This window comes from Triticum urartu, chromosome 5 (assembly GCF_003073215.2).
Source record: "Triticum urartu cultivar G1812 chromosome 5, Tu2.1, whole genome shotgun sequence".
NCBI lineage: Eukaryota > Viridiplantae > Streptophyta > Magnoliopsida > Poales > Poaceae > Triticum > Triticum urartu.
Window position 1 is genome coordinate 633,208,387 of NC_053026.1, and position 9,090 is coordinate 633,217,476.

Here is a 9,090-nt window from a genome sequence, read left to right on the forward strand (position 1 = left end):
TCCGACAATCGGAGTGACAAAACCTAATCTCGAAATACGCCAACCCAACATGTACCATTGGAGACACCTGTAGTACTCCTTTATAATCACCCAGTTACGTTGTGACGTTTGGTAGTACCCAAAGTGTTCCTCCGGTAAACGGGAGTTGCATAATCTCATAGTTATAGGAACATGTATAAGTCATGAAGAAAGCAATAGCAACATACTAAACGATCGGGTGCTAAGCTAATGGAATGGGTCATGCCAATCAGATCATTCAACTAATGATGTGACCTCGTTAATCAAATAACAACTCTTTGTCTATGGTTAGGAAACATAACCATCTTTGATTAACGAGCTAGTCAAGTAGAGGCATACTAGTGACACTCTGTTTGTCTATGTATTCACACATGTATTATGTTTCCGGTTAATACAATTCTAGCATGAATAATAAACATTTATCATGATATAAGGAAATAAATAATAACTTTATTATTGCCTCTAGGGCATATTTCCTTCAATATTGCCACTTGTCATGGTATTAAGTGAGGAAAGAGGAAGTACTGGTATCACCGCATGATGATGTATCATATTAATTCTCTACTATCAGAGGATTGATGGTTGTTGCGAACCAACATGTGGTTTGATGGTTACGAGGACAGTGATATTCCCAACCCACCAGGGTTCAAGTCTCGGACTTGACATTGGTGATCGCATTTCCCTGTATTTATTCCAGGTCTCCCGGTGATATGCGTTTAGTGGTAGGAGACGTTTTTATCGACTACCAAGGCGCCTCAATCTCAAGATGATGTGCTGAGTCAGTCTCTCCAAGGTGCTCACAGGGGTAGGATATGCGCGTGTGTGTGTTTATAAGGGCGAGTGTATAAGCGTATGCGTTCATACTGTGTTTAAAAGAAGTGCCGGTCATTCTACATTTGTCTTCCCCTCTGCCCCTCCCCATGCCCCCCTTCATGTCATGCATCAACTCAATCAAATTAAATCTAGTCTAATCAAAACCTCAGCTAAAAAAACATGTCTTTCTCTATCCATACCCAAATCAAATCAAATCTTACCAAACCTCACATAATCAAAACTTTTATTGTCTTTCCCTACCCATACTCCAATCAAATTTTATCAAAATCTACAAGATGGTGGGCGTAAGATTTATGTCAGCCTCGATTGGCATTGACCCAATAGAATATGCAATGTCCCGTCGCAACGCATGTGCAATTAGTTTGTAATGTATTAATATGAGTCATCTAAAATAATAAATGATGTCATCTAAGATAGTACTGTACTAACTTATGATACTATGCAATATGAAAATAATATGATGCTAGGAGGACGGAAACTTGGTGCTCTCGGGTTCTAGCGCACCCTATATGCGCCAAAAAATTTAATAATTCAAAAAAGGTTCAAAAAATTATAAATCTTTTTTGGAATCAAACATGATTACGTATTCTACTCGTATAAAAAGTTTGGATAAGAAATGATTCATTTTGACTTCAGCACAAAAAAGAGAAGTTTATGACGACAATATAGCCTGCGCCGGTACCCAGGTTCTTTTTTGTATTTTCCCATGCTAGGATTACTAACTTATGATACTACCCACTTGGTGCATCGCAGGCGAGGTCATTGGGGGCGGATCAGATCCTAGGTCCAGATCATAGGACCACAACGTACAATTACGCCTTAAACATCGTCATAGATCGTGTGATGTGCACCCCTAATTAAGCAAATGTTCTTTTCGGGTGGATTCTTAAAATGAAACTGTACGAACCGTAACCCTAATCCCAGGTACATTGAATGGCTGTCGAATTTGTAGTCCGCCCTGCAGGGAATTGATTCACCACCCACCGCAGCGCCCAAATACTCCTACAATAGTGCGTGCACCAGGCCAGGGTGGTTCACCGCAAAAACAATAAGCGCCCGCCTGACCGCCTTTATTTTCCCGTCCAGGAAAGGGTCAGCCAATGGACGCCGGGCCGGGGATAAATCCTCTTTTTCCCCCAACGGAAATTTTTGCCGTTTGTTGCCCAGCCCCGGATCTCCATAAAACGGCAGCTCCTCCACCGACCCGAGCGCCCCGCCCCACCCCACTAGGCCACTATCAGCACACAAAATTTCCTTTCCTTTTTCCTCTTGTTGCCTTGCCCCGGTGCCTCCCCACCGGCCACTGGTGAGTGGTGACGGCGTCGCGGCAACGCCGTCAGCCAGCCAGGGACCGAAAAGGAAAGCGAAAGTGGAGGAGGAGGGGAAGGAGGGCGAGGGTGGGTGGGTGGGCGAGGAGGGAGCAGCAGCCAGCTACGGCCGAACCCTACACCGCAGCGACCTCACCGCGCTTGCCATTTTTGGTCAGTCTCCCTTGCCGTCCTGGCCAGATCCCCTTCCTCCTCGCGTGGGTGGGCTGGGGTTTTCCACTTTTCGCCCTCTCCTCGCCGCCCCAATTGGGATAACAGTACCCACCTTTTAATTTAATCATCTCCCCCTCTCCTCCTCTTGTGTTCGTTCCGCAGGCCGGCTGATCGGAGGAGGGAGATTTTTCTGGTTTGGTTCGGTTTTCGATCGGATTTGTGGTGGGAGGAGAGGAGAGAAGAGAAGAGGAGCGAAAATGGTGCGGGGGAAGACGCAGATGAAGCGGATAGAGAACCCGACGAGCCGGCAGGTGACCTTCTCCAAGCGCCGCGGCGGCCTGCTGAAGAAGGCCTTCGAGCTCTCCGTCCTCTGCGACGCCGAGGTCGCCCTCGTCGTCTTCTCCCCCCGCGGCAGGCTCTACGAATTCGCCAGCTCCAGGTAACCCGCTCCCGCTCCCCCTCCCGATTACGCGACTAGTTAATTCGCCTTGTCTTTGTTTACTATAATTGCTGCTTGTTTCCTGGTTGGGGCCGGAATGCGCGTGGGAATCCCACTAGTTTACTCTCTCGCTGCGAGAAATCCGACGGATCTTCGCGTGCCCCCCTGCGCCAACTCCTGTAGCGGCGCAGGCGCACGCAGCTCGCCGGCCACTGCCCAATGGGGGGCGGAAGCCCCTCTGCTCCAGTAGTCTCCTCCGCCCGTGATGCGCCGTTCCCATCCATCCACTTGGCCCATGGCTCCAAGTTTCCCCACTCCTCCTGCATATCGCTGCTCAATCAGATCATTCAACTAATGATGTGATCCCGTTAATCAAATAACAACTCTTTGTCTATGGTTAGGAAACATAACCATCTTTGATTAACGAGCTAGTCAAGTAAAGGCATACTAGTGACACTCTGTTTGTCTATGTATTCACACATGTATTATGTTTCCGGTTAATACAATTCTAGCATGAATAATAAACATTTATCATGATATAAGGAAATAAATAATAACTTTATTATTGCCTCTAGGGCATATTTCCTTCATCTCCCACTTGCACTAGAGTCAATAATCTAGATCACATCACCATGTGATTAACATTGATAGTTCACATCATCATGTGATTAACACCCATAGTTCACATCGCCATGTGACCAACACCTAAAGTGTTTACTAGATTCAGTAATCTAGTTCACATCGCTATGTGATTAACACCCAAGGAGTACTAAGGTGTGATCATGTTTTGCTTGTGAGAGAATCTTAGTAAACGGGTCTGCCACATTCAGATCCGCATGTATTTTGCAAATTTCTATGTCAACAATGCTCTGCATGGAGCTACTCTAGCTAATTGCTCCCTACTTTCAATATGTATCTAGACCTGGACTTAGAGTCATCTAGATTAGTGTCAAAACTTGCATCGGCGTAACCCTTTACGACGAACCTTTTGTTTTCACTTCCATAATCGAGAAACATATCCTTATTCCACTAAGGATAATTTTGACCGCTGTCCAGTGATCTACTCCTAGATCACTATCGTACTCCCTTGCCAAACTCAGTGGTAGGGCATACAATAGATCTGGTATACAGCATGGCATACTTTATAGAACCTATGACTGAAACATAGGAAATGATTTTCATTCTCTTTCTATCTTCTGCCGTGGTCGAGCTTTGAGTCTTACTCAACTTCACACCGTGTAACACAGGCAAGAAACCTTTTCTTTGACTGTTCCATTTTGAACTACTTCAAAATCTTGTCAAGGTATGTACTCATTGAAAAAACTTATCAAGTGTCTTGATCTATCTCTATAGATCTTTGATACTCAATATGTAAGCAGCTTCACCGAAGTCTTTCTTTGAAAAACTCCTTTTAAACACTCCTTTATGCTTTACAGAATAATTCTACATTATTTCCGATCAACAATATGTCATTCACATATACTTATCAGAAATGCTGTAGTGCTCCCACTCACTTTCTTGTAAATACAGGCTTCACCGCAAGTCTGTATAAAACTACATGCTTTGATCAACTTATCAAAGCGTATATTCCAACTCCGAGAGGCTTGCACCAGTCCATAAATGGATCGCTGGAGTTTGCATATTTTGTTAACACCTTTAGGATTGACAAAAACTTCTGGTTGCATCATATACAACTCTTCTTTAAGAAATCCATTAAGGATTGCAGTTTTTGTTATCCATTTGCCAGATTTCATAAAATGCGGCAATTGCTAACATGATTCGGACAGACTTAAGCATAGATATGAGTGAGAAACTCTCATCGTAGTCAACACCTTGAACTTGTCGAAAACTTTTGCGACAATTCTAGCTTTGTAGATAGTAACACTACTATCAGTGTTCGTCTTCCTCTTGAAGATCCATTTATTATCAATGGCTTGCCGATCATCGGGCAAGTCCACCAAAGTCCACACTTTGTTCTCATACATGGATCCTATCTCAGATTTCATGGCCTCAAGCCATTTTGCGGAATCTGGGCTCACCATCGCTTCTTCATAGTTCGTAGGTTCATCATGGTCAAGTAGCATGACCTCCAGAACAGGATTACCGTACCACTCTGGTGCGGATCTCACTCTAGTTTACCTACGAGATTCGGTAGTAACTTGATCTGAAGTTACATGATCATCATCATTAGCTTCCTCACTAATTTGTGTAGTAGTCACAGGAACAGATTTCTGTGATGAACTACTTTCCAATAAGGGAGAAGGTACAATTACCTTATCAAGTTCTACTTTCCTCCCACTCACTTCTTTCGAGAGAACCTCCTTCTCTAGAAAGGATCCATTCTTAGCAACGAATGTCTTGCCTTTGGATCTGTGATAGAAGGTGTACCCAACAGTAACTTTTTGGGTATCCTATAAAGACACACTTTTCCGATTTGGGTTTGAACTTATCAGGATGAAACTTTTTCACATAAGCATCACAACCCCAAACTTTAAGAAACGACAACTTTGGTTTCTTGCCAAACCACAGTTCAGATTGTGTCGTCTCAACGGATTTAGATGGTGCCCTATTTAACGTGAATGCAGTTGTCTCTAATGCATAACCCCAAAACGATAGTGGTAGATCGGTAAGAGACATCATAGATTGCACTATATCCAATAAAGTACGGTTATGACGTTCGGACACACCATTATGCTGTGGTGTTCCATGTGGCATGAGTTTGTGAAACTATTCCACATTGTTTTAATTGAAGACCAAACTCGTAACTCAAATATTTGTCTCCGCGATCATATCGTAGAAACTTTATTTTTCTTGTCACAATGATTTTCCACTTCACTCTGAAATTCTTTGAACTTTTCAAATGTTTCAGACTTATGTTTCATCAAGTAGATATACCCATATCTGCTCAAATCATCTGTGAAGTTCAGAAAATAACGATACTTGCCGTGAGCCTTAACACGCATCGGACCGCATACATCAGTATGTATTATTTCCAATAAGTCAGTTGCTCGCTCCGGAGAACGGAGTCTTAGTCATCTTGCCCATGAGGCATGGTTCGCAAGCATCAAGTGATTCATAATCAAGTGATTCCAAAATCCCATCAGCATGGAGTTTCTTCATGCGCTTTATACCAATATGACCTAAACGGCAGTGCTACAAATAAGTTGCACTATCATTATTCACTTCGCATCTTTTGGTTTCAATATTATGAATATGTGAATCACTACGATCGAGATCCAATGAACTTGTTTCATTGGGTGTATGACCATTGAAGGTTTTATTCATGTAAACAGAACAACAATTATTCTCTAACTTTAATGAATAACCGTATTGCAATAAACATGATCAAATCATATTCATACTTAACGCAAACACCAAATAACACTTATTCAGGTTCAACACTAATCCCGAAAGTATAGGGAGTGTGCGATGATATCAATCTTGGAACCACTTCCAACACACATCGTCACTTCACCCTTAACTAGTCTCTGTTTATTCTGCAACTCCCGTTTCGAGTTACTAATCTTAGCAACTGAACTAGTATCAAATACTGAGGGGTTGCTATAAACACTAGTAAAGTACACATCAATAACATGTATATCAAATATACTTATGTTCACTTTGCCATCCTTCTTATCTGCCAATCACTTGGGGTAGTTCCGCTTCCAGTGACCAGTCCCTTTGCAGTAGAAACACTTAGTCTCAGGCTTAGGACCAGACTTGGGCTTCTTCACTTGAGCAGCAACTTGCTTGCTGTTCTTCTTGAAGTTCCCCTTCTTCCCTCTGCCCTTTTCTTGAAACTAGTGGTCTTGTCTACCATCAACACTTGATGTTTTTCTCGATTTCTACCTTCGTCAATTTCCGCATTGCGAAGAGCTTGGGAATCGTTTCCGTTATCCCTTGCATATCATAGTTCATCACGAAGTTCTACTAACTTGGCGATGGTGACTAGAGAATTCTGTCAATCACTATCTTATCTGGAAGATTAACTCCCACTTGATTCAAGCGATTGTTGTACTCAGACAATCTGGGCACATGCTCACTAGTTGAGCGATTCTCCTCCATCTTTTAGCTATAGAACTTGTTGGAGACTTCATATCTCTCAACTCGGATATTTGCTTGAAATATTAACTTCAATTCCTGGAACATTTCATATGGTCCATGACGTTCAAAACGTCTTTGAAGTCCCGATTCTAAGCCGTTAAGCATGGTGCACTAAACTATCAAGTAGTCATCATATTGAGCTAGCCAAACGTTCATAACGTCTGCATCTGCTCCTGTAATAGGTCTGTCACCTAGCGGTGCATCAAGGACATAATTCTTCTGTGCAGCAATGAGGATAAACCTCAGATCACGGATCCAATCCGCATCTTTGCTACTAACATCTTTCAACACAATTTTCTCTAGGAACATATCAAAAATAAACACAGGGAAGCAACAACGCGAGCTATTGATCTACAACATGATTTGCAAAATACTACCAGGACTAAGTTCATGATAAATTTAAATTCAATTTAATCATATTACTTAAGAACTCCCACTTAGATAGACATCCCTCTAATCCTCTAAGTGATCACGTGATCCAAATCAACTAAACCATAACCGATCATCACGTGAGATGGAGTAGTTTTCAATGGTGAACATCGTTATGTTGATCATATCTACTATATGATTCACGCTCGACCTTTCGGTCTCCGTGTTCCGAGGCCATATCTGCATATGCTAGGTTCGTCAAGTTTAACCTGAGTATTCTGCGTGTGCAAAAACTGGCTTGCACCCGTTGTAGATGGACGTAGAGCTTATCACACCCGATCATCACGTGGTGTCTGGGCACGACGAACTTTGGCAACGGTGCATACTCAGGGAGAACACTTCTTGATAATTTAGTGAGAGATCATCTTATAATGCTACCGTCAATCAAAGCAAGATAAGATGCATAAAAGATAAACATCACATGCAATCAATATAAGTGATATGATATGGCCATCATCATCTTGTGCTTGTGATCTCCATCTCCGAAGTACTGTCATGATCTCTATCGTCACCGGCATGACACCATGATCTCCATCATCTTGATCTATATCAATGTGTCGTCACGTGGTCGTCTCACCAACTATTGCTCTTGCAACTATTGCTATCGCATAGCGATAAAGTAAAGCAATTATTTGGCGCTTGCATCTTATGCAATAAAGAGACAACCATAAGGCTTTTGCCAGTTGCCGATAACTTCAAAAAAACATGATCATCTCATACAACAACTTATATCTCATCACGTTTTGACCATATCACATCACAACATGCCCTGCAAAAACAAGTTAGACGTCCTCTACTTTGTTGTTGCAAGTTTTACGTGGCTGCTACGGGCTTAAGCAAGAACCAATCTTACCTACGCATCAAAACCACAACGATAGTTTGTCAAATAGACTCCGTTTTAACCTTCGCAAGGACCGGGCGTAGCCACACTCAGTTCAACTAAAGTTGGAGAAACTGTCACCCGCTAGCCACCTTTGTGCAAAGCACGTCGGGAGAACCGGTCTCGCGTAAGCGTACGCGTAATGTCGGTCCGGGCCGCTTCATCCAACAATACCGCCGAACCAAAGTATGACATGCTGGTAGGAAGTATGACTTATATCGCCCACAACTCACTTGTGTTCTACTCGTGCATATAACATCAAACCATAAAACCTAGTCTCTGATACCACTGTTGGAGAACGCAGTAATTTCAAAAATTTCCTACGCACACGCAAGATCATGGTGATGCATAGCAACGAGAGGGGAGAGTGTTGTCTACGTACCCTCGTAGACCGAAGCGGAAGCGTTGACGCAACGTAGAGGAAGTAGTCGTACGTCTTCCCGATCCGACCGATCCAAGCACCGTTACTCCGGCACCTCCGAGTTCTTGGCACACGTTCAGCTCGATGACGATCCCCAGGCTCCGATCCAGCAAAGCGTCGGGGAGGAGTTCCGTCAGCACGACGGCGTGGTGACGATCTTGATGTTCTACCGTCGCAGGGCTTCGCCTAAGCACCGCTACGATATGACCGAGGTGGAATATGGTGGAGGGGGGCACCGCACACGGCTAAGGAACGATCACGAAGATCAACTTGTGTCTAGAGGTGCCCCCTGCCTCCGTATATAAAGGAGCCAAGGGGGAGGGGTGCGGCCAGCCCTATGGAGGCGCAGGAGGAGTCCTACTCCTACCGGGAGTAGGACTCCCCCCCAATCCTATTCCAACTAGGACTCCCAAGGGGGAAAGAGGGAGAGGGGTGGCCGGCCACCTCTCCTAGTCCTAATAGGACTAGGGGAGGGGGGAGGCGC